Source organism: Lissotriton helveticus, chromosome 10, assembly GCF_964261635.1.
Source record: "Lissotriton helveticus chromosome 10, aLisHel1.1, whole genome shotgun sequence".
Taxonomy (NCBI): domain Eukaryota; kingdom Metazoa; phylum Chordata; class Amphibia; order Caudata; family Salamandridae; genus Lissotriton; species Lissotriton helveticus.
The window spans coordinates 1,155,685,710-1,155,698,043 of NC_136071.1; the positions used below are offsets into that span (position 1 = coordinate 1,155,685,710).

Genomic DNA, 12,334 nt, shown 5'->3' on the forward strand with positions numbered 1-12,334 from the left:
GTCACTGGAGAAAGGCGACTGGGTAAGGGTGAAGCTGGCTATTCTAAAAAGGAAGGGAGAGAGCAAGTTCTCACCTCCCCTACAGGTATTAGAGCCATACGCCAGGTCGGCCTTGCGTAGCGACGGAAAGGTGTGGTCGCAGGACAGAATGGCGAAATGCAGCAAGAATCTGAGGTGGGGAGAAGAGACTGAGGACGGAGCAGAGTATGTAGACGACGGAGAAGTAGGAAGTAGCGAAAGGGACAGGAAGAAGGTAGAAGAAGGTACGCAGCAAGTGAATGAGAGGAGCGTCGAACGGGACGAGGAAAAAGGAGTGACAGAAAGAGCGAGAGGCTGGTGCAAGAAAGGATTGGAAAGGTACGTGACAGGGAGTGAACCGGAAGGAACAGGAATGGGGAGTGACATGGTGGAACAGAGAAGTGAAGGAGGAGACGGAGTGATGAAGACGAGAGCTGGGAGAGTGGTAAAGATACCGGAGAAGTTCAAGGACTTTGATATGAACCGTAAGTAAAGGACTAGAGTCATATTATTTGTTATTGCATAAAGGGGGTAGATATGTGGTGACGGTCTAGTGTTCCATCACCCGGAACCGGAAAGGCCGGGGCAGGAAGCGGAAGCGGAAGGCGGCGATTTTAGGTATTGGCGCCGACCTCGTAGAGATCAGACGTGGTTCCCGGCGCTCCGGGGAATAAATACTTGTTACCCCTACAACTGTCTTCGTGTGATGCTTTGGACTTCTACGGGGTCGTTAGCATTTCTCAATTTCTAAGCCGTCCTTAAAAGAAAATCATATATGGCGTCACTCCATCTTCACGGTAATCCAGCAATCCAACCATACCCTCTGGGTTCATTTTTTCCCCGGTGTAGAACTGATAGCTCTTGAAGTTTGCGAGTATAGCTTTGACTTTCTCAGCAGCACCCGACATGAATGGTTTCACCCGATCAGGCTTGGTCTCGTCAAGTTTGGCCTTTATTGATTTCATATATTCTTTAATATACTGTTTGTAGGATTCCTTGGTAAAGCCAGTCTCCTGAAGGTGATGGTTCAATACTATGTCAACACCGCTGACTGTCGTTGGATCAGACCCCTCAACGTCTGTGCACTCTGCCGACGCATTCTCCCCGATAAGTGCATCGTCAATACTCAAGTTTTTGTTACTGAGATAATTGTTTGCTTGAAAGATATGAGCATCTTCTCTGGTTCTACCAGTGGCTTTACGCCTCGAGGGAGAAATATTAATAATAATATTAATAAAGTAAAAAAGAAAGGATGTGTTTGATTCTTCCTGTCATCAAGGTCTTTTATTTGCTTTTGTTATTATTGTGGCCCTGGGTTCCCCTTTTCTTCTCCTGGACTCTCTCCTCCCTTCTGTTTCCTCCTAGACATTCTCTCAATATGTCCTAATTTAAGGAAGATAGTGTCTTTGGTGTGCTGGAACAAGGGTGCATGTGTGCGTGTGTGCATGTGGTGTGTGTGAGTGCTTGTGTGTATGAGTGCATGCGGTATGTGTGAGTGTGAGTGCTTGTGTGTGTGTTCGTAACTATTCTACTATAAACTATTATAAAAAGAAATCAATCAAACCTAAGTATTCTGGGAGTAGGAGTCCATACAACTTTAGGGTTTCCATGATTTACTAAGAGGCAATGCCTGATACAAATGTGGGAACCCCTCTGGGCTCGCAAGTTGTAACATGTTCTTTGTGTTGCAGCATGCACACAGCAAAAGACATTTGAAGGGCATGCTGTATGCACTATTTATGCTGTAATAATATACACAGAATAGTAATGCCAGTCCGCCAGCAGCTTGTCACACAGCGAAAATTGAATCAAAGGTTTGATTCCTTTATAAACGTTATTAAAGCTGCAAAGAGTTGGCATAGTTTGTGTGCAAGCTAAGAGTTCAGCTTCAACTAGAATCTTTGCTGGAGTGTTTTTTTAATCAGTTCTGGGGCAACATAGGTCAAATGCGTGCATGCCTTCAAAAGTATTTAATTGACAATTTTTGATTAATTGTTAAAATCATTCTCAGCTCCTTAAATGTAACTAATCTTCTGTACTCCACTAAGAGGAAGATAACAATGGATCAGAAGTGTCCAGTACAATTCTCTAAAGAAACTGTGTTAGGAGAGTTTGTTTGCTTAATCTGACTGTAGGACACTTCTGTAGACATATTCAAAACCCAGCAGCAAGCTCGTGGTGCATAAATCCTCAACACAGCTCTGGCACTGGACAACCTACTGGAAGAACACAGCACTGGGAGCCAAGGGCACACACCAGGGATACTCGGCTGATGACGTTTCTCCAGAAACCATAAGACTAATAAACAATCCATTGGTGGAAGAAAACCAAGCCAAGTTGGGTCTCCAAAACTAATAAATCCAAACAAAGAAATTCCGAAAAGAATGTGATACGAAAACATTAGATAAATGAAGTTTCACAACCCGATGCAGTAGGGTGGAGGGGGGATAACCAACAGCAGGAGCACTAGTGATCTCAGGGACTTTGAGTGCCTGTGAGAGGTCGCCCACAGTATGCCGAAAGATGCTCAAAGCAAACACAGGCAGGAGTAGTGATGGGCCTTTTTTAATTGAAATGGAACTAATATTTAAGGGCCTCATTTATGACAAGTGGCGCATTGCTGCGTGAAAACATCGATGCGTCACTTTTCACTGTGCCCTCCTTGCGAGACCAATGATGCGTCATATTTACAGTATGACGCATCATGGCGCGAGGAGTTACAGATACGTCAGTATTACTGACGTATCTGTATGGCGCAAAAGTGAAGCATTGCTGGAGTGTGCCACAAAAGTGACGCAACTCCAGCAATGTGTCCTTTCACATGGGAAAGCCCCATGTGAAAGGGCCTGCGTCAGTCTTACGCCTGCTGTGAGGCAGGTGTAAGAAATTGACGCATTTGTGTCCTAGAAGTGGCGCAGTGAAATCTCATAGATTTTACTGCATCACTTCTATGACTCTTTCTTGCAACAATACGCCCCACTGCATACATTATACCTGGCGTAGGTATAATGTGGCGCAGGGGTTTACAAAGTGACGCATCTCCCTAGATGCGTCACTCTGTAAATATGGTGCAACAAGGCACATTTTTTACTCCACTGGTGCGTCACTTTTTGTGATGCACCAGCGGCTTAAAAATGACGCAAGGGCTCATAAATGAGCCCCTAGATATCCAAATGACATAACAAGACAGCATTGGAAGAGGAGAGTTGGTAAAAGTGCCTACACGTTAAGTGCATTATAATTTATTAACACCAGAAGATCTTAGCTAACAGCTGACTTTAAAATAAGAAGTGTGGCATGAAGAGCTATATGCAGAACAGGTTATTAATATTCGAAGTGTTGAGTCAGTACATCAGACTGAGTCTGTATGCTGCACAAGGTATTAGTTAAGTGTTGGGTGGGCATGAAATTGAGTCTTTAACAGTGAGGAAGGACACCTGGAGAGACATGACTGGGCACGGGGTGCTTATAGCCGCATACACGCGCCTACACTATGTGCTGTAAAGTGTGACGAGTACAATGTGAACGGTACACAACACATTAGGCGTACCTGATGAAGGTCACCGTCACCAATTTTGTTTATTCACCAGTAGCTGTGTTTCACTCAGATGGCTGGGCGTGACAGAGTGTGCATGGTGTGCACACTACAGTAGGTGTCAGCAGTGTGTCTGTGACTATCGAAGTGTTTACACATTGTAGTTGCGGTACAGCTGCAGGGTTACATTTAACACTGAATGTATGTTTTGTTGGTGGTCAGTCCTCTTCTCACTTGCCTCATAAACTCAGATTGCTGATGCTCGCAGTTGTGCAAGTGAGTGTTACAAAGCTCAAAGGATGTGCATTAAAGGGATGTATGTTACAACGCATACTTTTACAATGCATACCTTTACAACGCATTTTTTACAACGCAACATCCATTACAACACATTCCATTATAACGCATGCCATTACAAGGAATTTTTAAAAACTACCTTTACAACGCATTCCATTACAACGCATACTACCTTTACAACGCATACCATTACAACGCATAACATTAAATTGCTTGTATGGTAAGTATTGGATAGTGTTGGGGTAAAAATTACTATTCTAACTCCAGGGGGGTGCAACAGTAGGGTAAGTGTTGGATAGTGTAGGGATAAAAATTACTATTCTAACTCAAGGGGGGTGCAACAGTAGGGTACGTGTTGGATAGTGTAGGGGTAAAAATTAGTATTCTAACTCCAGGGGGTGCAACAGTAGGGTAAGTGTTGGATAGTGTAAGGGTACTATGCGTTGTAATGTTATGCGTTGTAATGGTATGCGTTGGAATGACATGCGTTGTAGTGGTATGCGTTGTAGTGTCAAGCGTTGTAATGGTTGCGTTGTAATGGCATGCGATGTAATGGATGTTGCGTTGTAAAATGTTTGTTGTAATGGTAGTGCATTGTAAAAGTTGCGTTGTAAAGGTTGTTTCCCGCATTAAAGCATTACCCTCTGTGGAGAGTGCAAGTGGTACAACTGCACTGTATAGGAAGAGTGTGCAGCTGAGGGTACGTGAGGACGTGGAACTGTGGGAGAGCTCACATGGATGATGTGGATGCAACAGGGCAGAAGGTGTGTGAACAGACCCGTGGAAGTGACCTCAATGTGACACTGGCTAGAGCAGGGCCTGCGAGAGCTGGGAGGTGGAACTGTCATGAAGGTAAACAAATTAAAGAAGGGGCAAGCAATGGAGGGATTGGGACGGGGCTGTATATGTTGTAGGCAGATTATATCAGCAGAAAAAAACAAGCAGGATCGATGAAACAACACATCTGCACTTATTGAGCAGCAGAGCACTCCTGTCACAGCAGTTCTGATTGGAGCACAACAGACGTCCTTTCTGCTACAGCTGATGAGGAAATTAAATTAAAGGGGCAGAGTTAAAAGTGAAGTGGAGCACTAGGATGTTTAAAGGGGCAGGCAACGGCCATTCGGGGGAGTAGGCTGGGAGCAAACTGCCAAGATTCAAACCCATTTAAGAGTGTGTTCTGCTCAAACTAGATACACATTCTATTTGTTCATATTTGCCCTGGAGGCATGCTTTAAAGATAATTGTTTCCGTGCTTGTAATACATTGCGCTTCACAACCTTCAATTATTAAAAAGAACTGCAAGCACATGCTGACTTAATAACAGTAAAGGATGGGGAACACAAAAATAAGGCAACAGCAAACACGGGCAGTAAAGGAAGAAAGAAATAGCCCCACAAAATGACCATATAAACAACCAGGGCATCAAGATACAGTACTTGGGTGGTGCTCCATGGGAGTTAACAAAATACAAAAAGGAGGGACAAGGAAGAAGGATTCACCACTAGCAAGTAAGCATTTTTAAAGGACAATGGAAGGAACAAAAAAAGGCACTGGGAGGGCTGTAGGTCCCTAGAGCATATACAACATGTCTTGAAGCGACAGCGCAAGTGCTGTTTAGCCGAGACCAAAACAAAACAGCATTGCAGACACAGAGAGAAAACATAGAAAACTGCTTCCAATCTAATAATATTTAAATAAAAGGTGTATCTGAAGGATCTGCAGCAGAGGGGCCTTGTTTGTCATGAAGATGCACTCAATAAAAACCTTTAATATTGTATAACAAAAAAGACTAAGCTTATATGTCAAAGTTTTCTTCCCACTGACCATATCCCCCCGGCTTCTTGGATAGTTCTGATTCTGCAGAAGCCAGTAGGGAAAAGATAGGCAGAGCAAAATAGCCATGAGTTCATGTCCGGTTGATCGACCGTGACCCGAAAGCTTAAGAATATATACTTGTGGGTTGTCAAAACTGTTATCAGGAGCCTGGTGAAGAAATCATTTAACTAAAAAGTACACTTCAAGGAGTTCACAATCTACAGATAGGTGCAGGGATAATAGCCCCTCCCCCAAAAACAAGGTAAGCCATTCTCAAAACAGTGGGTCATGGGAGTTGCTGCTAGGACCTAAGATTATTTTTTTAAACAGAAGTGGCACCAGCATGAAAGATGAAACATTGAGAAACTATGCATTGAACCAGAACTCTCTGAAGGGTTGAATGCTAAGCAGAGACTGGAAACAAACTGTGCAACATCAAGAATTTAGAATGGTTGGAAGATTGTGAACTTTTCAAAACTTGACCACTGAGTAAAATGTGCCACAATTATTATTTTTTTTTCAATTTTGGGGGGATTTCTTGTCCACAAACGTGCTTCTTCTTGGAAGTTTTTTTTAAACGTTACCAAATTCAAGAAGTTTTTGAAGTTTTAAAATCAAAGTAGGGTAATATTGACTTCCAAAAAATTTGCACAGCTCTACCAATAAGTGATTTTTTTTTGTTTTGGGTGAATTGTTTACCTTTATCAATTTGTATAGTGCCTGCTGCAGGCCACCGTTGCATATTAGAAAGAGGTCACCATGAGATGGGAGGGCCGGTCATGGTTACTGTTTTTGCTCCCTACCTCGGCACAGCAAATATGACAATTACCTAGGCAGGAATTTCATGTCAAGAGGGACACTTTGGTTGAGTGGAGAAGTTTTTATAGGACTGTCGTACGTGGCACCCTAAGATATTTTAACTGATAGGCATTTTCTGAATGGATGCAGTATGTACGTTTTTAGGGCTCGCCCCTTTCCTATTCCGCAGGAATAGAAAAAGAGCCCTAATGCAGCCAAACCATATTTTCTGCCAAGGGCTCTCCAGCGGACTTTGAGAAGTGCACGCCTCGTGCACGAGCTTGCCGCCTGCCTTCACATCAAAGCCATCTGTTGCTTTGCGCTCGGCTTCAGGCCGGCATTTCTCCTCCCCTAATTATTCACTGCATAGCCGGCCGGCACATCAAAGGCTGCTGCTCCCCATGCGTCTCGTCACCCTTCCTCCATTCTTTTCACTTCTTTCACGGCACCGAGAGGAGCTGCAGCTGCTCCAGATAGATATCTCTGATCTCTCCTCCTCCATGCTGCCAGCCAGAAGGGGCCTATCCTTTCCAATGGGCTTGCGCCATTGTCACAAATGCATCCGTATTCCTACCCTGACCTTATTGTATTTCCTACCTGCTTGGGGCTTTGCTTACTACCAAGTTCTGTTGCTTTTAGAAACATTAAGTGTTACCTAAATAAATAAATACGTACAGACTGATACAATAAACAATAAATTGTGATACATTAAAAACAACCTGCACTTCTAAAAGCACCTTAGAAACGGAAAACACTCTTTATTATCACCGTATGCTGCCATAGCAAGAATTAGCTGCTGTCTGCTCCAACTGAGAAGGTACTTCAACCCACTTGAACAAACGTTATCTGCTAAATTACCGAGTACTGTGCGCCCTGTGAGTTGAACCGCCCCCTGTTTCACTGCTGCCTCGAACACCTCGCAGCAAACCCTGCGCGCTGCTGGAGCCATGCTCATCGTGTTCTGGTTGCAACAATAAAAGCTTAGCTACAATTCTCTTGTGGCACTATGTAACATGCTACATCGCCCTTACTAGACAAGGGGTTCCCGCCTCCTATGGGGGCCGTTTTATTGGGGGAGGGGGGAACTTTCAGCTGTTTTTGACTCAACTCCACTCTTACCCCCGAGGTGTCGCGAAAATTAACATAGCAGCGTGGCCTTTATGCTCAACTATCCACAAAGAGACTTTCGCAATGAAGACACTTCCAGACGTGGTGTGCCGATTGATCCCTTTGCAAATGGGGGTGCCTGTAATTAATCCCCTTCCATGTAAAGCCATATTTGATTAAGCTACATTGCACCCCCACCCTCTGTCCGCCTATGCTACCAGCAACCTTCTGGATCCCGACCCGAGGTCAGCTCTATTCTCACACATCCGCCGTATCGGGGGCACCGCCGCCCACACCTATACCCGCCTTGCGATGCATGAATGGATCGCTGGTCCTCGTTACTCCAGGCTGGGCCTCCTGCCTCAACCCAAGGCACTGCTGTATTGACTTCAAATGCCCCGTAAGTCCTGAAAACTCCTCAGCTTGTCCCCCTGTGGTCTTTGTGAATCGCTGCCCTCGCACCTCCGGTCCTTGCGAATCGCACTTGCTCTGCTCCAACTCGCTGCTCACGGTCAGGTTTTAGGTCTTGTCCTCAGGTCAATTGTTCCTCTTCCCGGCGATTCCTCACTCCTTCTTCTCATTGCAAGGAGGGGGGGGTTGTGGTAACTCAGGGCTTTGTGCCCTTATTTAAACACTCCCCAGCTTCTTGCCAACTCGCCCCCCCCCCCCGATTGGAGGGGGGCGCCCAGACTTGCACGCAGAAGACAGCATTATACTGGCCTGGGTTCTCATCAAGTATTTTACCAGAAAAGTCCCAGCAATGGCTCCGTTTTTCACCCTACTCGTCTCCTCTGTGCACAACCCTCACCCACCCTCAAACACCCTCACTCACCCACACTCCCTCACTCACCCTCACACCCTCACCCACCCTCACACATCCCACTCTCACACACCCTCACACACCCTCAACCTCACACCCCCTCAACCTCACACCCCCTCACCCTCACTCACCTTCTCACCCTCACTCACCCTCTCACCCTCACACACCCTCTCACCCTCACACCCCTCACCCTCACACCCCCTCACCCTCACACACCCTCTCACCCTCACACCCCCTCACCCTCACACCCCCTCACCCTCACACCCCCTCACCCTCACACACCCTCACTTACCCTCACACACCCTCACTTACCCTCACACACCCTCACTTACCCTCACACACCCTCACTTACCCTCACACACCATCACACACCATCACACACCCTCTCACCCTCACACCCTCTCACCCTCCCACCCTCACACCCCTCACCTCACCCTATCACCCTCACACACCCTCACATCCTCACTCACCCTCACACCTCACCCCCTCACCCTCACACACCATCACACCCTCACACCCACATCCTCACACACCCTCACTCACCCTCACATCCTTACCTCTCTCACAACACTCACACCCTCAATCACCCTCACACCCTCACCCTCAGTCACCCTCACACACCCTCACACCCCCTCACCCTCACATCCCCACACCCTCACACACCGTCACACCCTCGTCCTTACACGCCCTCACTCACCCTCACACCCTCACAATACTCAAACTCCACCCTACAACTCCACCCTACAACTCCACCCTACAACTCCACCCTACAACTCCACCCTACAACTCCACCCTTAAACTCCACCCTACAACTCCACCCTCCAACTCCACCCCCAAACTCCACGCCACAGCTCCACTCAACGCCACAGCTCCACTCAACGCCACAGCTTCACTCAACGCCACAGCACCACTCAACACCACCGCACCACTCAACGCCACCGCATCACTCAACGCCACTCAACGCCACAGCAACACTCAACGCCACAGCACCACTCAACGCAACAGCACCACTTAATGCCACAGCATCACTCAGCACCACTGAAGGCCACAGAATCACTCAGCACCACTGAAGGCCACAGCATCACTCAGCACCACTAAAGGCCACAGCATCACTCAGCACCACTAAAGGCCACAGCATCACTCAGCACCACTGAAGGCCACAGCATCACTCTTTGCAACCAATCAACAACAACTGGTTCTAATATGTTCTCTCAATGTTTTAAGCTTTATTAGAAATGTTACAAAATAATGTTAATATTTCACTTCTGTTCTTGGATTTTCATCACAGTAAAATACACTGAACATAATCTTCCCATAAGTTATTTACAAAAGTTTAAGCTATTGCCATTATACCTTACAATAACTTTTATTTAAGTATTAATTATTAAAAACAAATAAAAGCCATTGTTATTTGTAATACTAATACTTCAAAGTCATGTAAATACAACACATATTGCATTAGAATGCTATAGGTGTCACGTTTGCAAAAGTTAAAAATATTGGCATTGTAAATGACAAAGCTAGTAATTTCCCTACTTTCAATACCAACACATAAATAAAATATTTGTCATTTGCAATACCAATACCTCAAACTTTCCTAATGCGAGACCTATTGCATTGCAAATGCTTGTTTGTTTTGTGTGGTTATGAGCTTTTTCTGTTGTGGCCCTTGGTAGGAGTTAATGAAAGTGTGTGTTTCCCTTTGCTGATGATGACCTTGAGGGTTGGTACATTGCGGTTGCATTGCAAGTGCCCACAGGTGCTCTCGTCTGAGGCTTTGGGCATGTACCATTGGCTGCTTTAAGCGGAGCCAGCTTTAGCGCTAGTGGCGCCCGGTGCGACAATCATTTTTGGCACCCCCACACACCATGACCACGTCCTCAGATTCTCTCACTACCACCGGGCATAAGTGCCCCTTTTATCTCCAATCATAAGTTATTGCTAAACACAGCGACCCCCCAACCAACACCCCCCCTCCTCCCCCCCCCGAGGTCGGTGCCCCTACCTCAGGTCAGCGCCCAGTCGCACTGCCCTAAAGCCGGCCCTGGCTTCAAGCAGAGCCTAAGGGATGGGGGATGGTACTTTGTGATTGTGCTTTAAATGTATTGGGGCAGTTTTATCCATGTGTGTACCTGGGGTTGAAACTTGCCATCATGGGGAGACCGTAGAGTCTTTTCAGTTCTCTTCCTACATGTTGAAAGCATCCTGCTGCATTCTGTAATACTTTGGCTCTCTATGCTTGTAGTGCACTGATTGACATTGTGCGGTCACCTGGAGTTGTACATTGTTGAGTATTTTTAGGAGTTTTATTTAGAAGATGGTTGACTTGACTGCTGCTCCTTTTTGTTAGGTCTCGTCCTTTACCATTCCGAAGGAATGGGAAATGGGGCGAGAATTCAAGTGCTCGAACTGATTGTCAAACCACCGCTTTTTTTCGTGGCGTTTTCTTCGAGTGCACGTACAGGCACGCGCTTTTAGCCCATACACTTTCATGGCCATCTGTTCCTCAATGTCCCTCCCACCCTTCGTTTGATCTGGCCGCGAGTTCAGGCTAATGGCCCTCCCCCAGCACAGAGCGCGCATCGCGGCCGCACAGCACATCAAAGGGCTTCTCCCAGCGTGTGCTGTGCGGCTTCTCCTCCCCTAATTATGTGGCCGGCCGTACTTGTGTTTCCCGGCCGCTTCCCGGCCACTCTTGTATTTAATTAGCAGCAGCAGCATTTCTCCTGCGCCAGGCCACATCAAAGGCTCTGTGCCACTTTCACCCACACAGCAACACTTACAGACACGCAACGCCACTCACACCCACGCAAGCCCACTATCATCCACGCAACACCACACTCACCCACGCAACGCCACTCACCCAAGCAACACCACTCACACACGCAACGCAACTCATCCACGCAACCCCACTCATCCACGCAACCCCACTCATCCACGCAACCCCACTCATCCACGCAACGCCACTCATCCACGCAACGCCACTCATCCACGCAACGCCACTCATCCACGCAACGCCACTCATCCACGCAACACCACTCACACACGCAACACAACTCACCCACGCAACGCCACTCACACACGCAACGCCACTCACACACGCAACGCCACTCACACACGCAACGCCACTCAGCCACGCAACGCCACTCACACACGCAACGCCACTCACACACGCAACGCCACTCACACATGCAACGCCACTCACACACGCAACGCCACTCAGCCACGCAACGCCACTCAGCCACGCAACGCCACTCAGCCACGCAACGCCACTCAGCCACGCAACGCCACTCAGCCACGCAACGCCACCCAGCCACGCAACGCCACTCAGCCACACAACGCCACTCACACACGCAACACCACTCACACACGCAACGCCACTCACCCACGCAACGCCACTCACCCACGCAACGCCACTCACCCACGCAATGCCACTCACCCACGCAACGCCACTCACCCACGCAACGCCACTCACCCACGCAACGCCACTCACCCACGCAACGCCACTCGCACACGCAACGCCACTCACACACGCAACGCCACTCACACACGCAACGCCACTCATCCACGCAACGCCACTCACACACGCAACGCCACTCACACACGCAACGCCACTCACACACGCAACGCCACTCACACATGCAACGCCACTCACACACGCAACGCCACTCAGCCACGCAACGCCACTCAGCCACGCCACTCAGCCACGCAACGCCACTCAGCCACGCAACGCCACCCAGCCACGCAACGCCACTCAGCCATGCAACGCCACTCACCCACGCAACGCCACTCACCCACGCAACGCCACTCACCCACGCAACGCCACTCACCCACGCAACGCCACTCGCACACGCAACGCCACTCGCACACGCAACGCCACTCACACACGCAACGCCACTCACACATTGTGGGTGCAGATTGTGGGTGCAGATTGTGGGTGC

At 47.8% G+C, this 12,334-nt stretch overlaps 1 pseudogene; it reads right to left on the minus strand.

Annotated features, from left to right (window-relative positions):
• Positions 1 to 748: 748 nt before the first annotated feature.
• LOC144784192 (translationally-controlled tumor protein homolog) overlaps positions 749 to 12,334 on the minus strand; it is a 30,789-nt pseudogene continuing 19,203 nt past the window's right edge.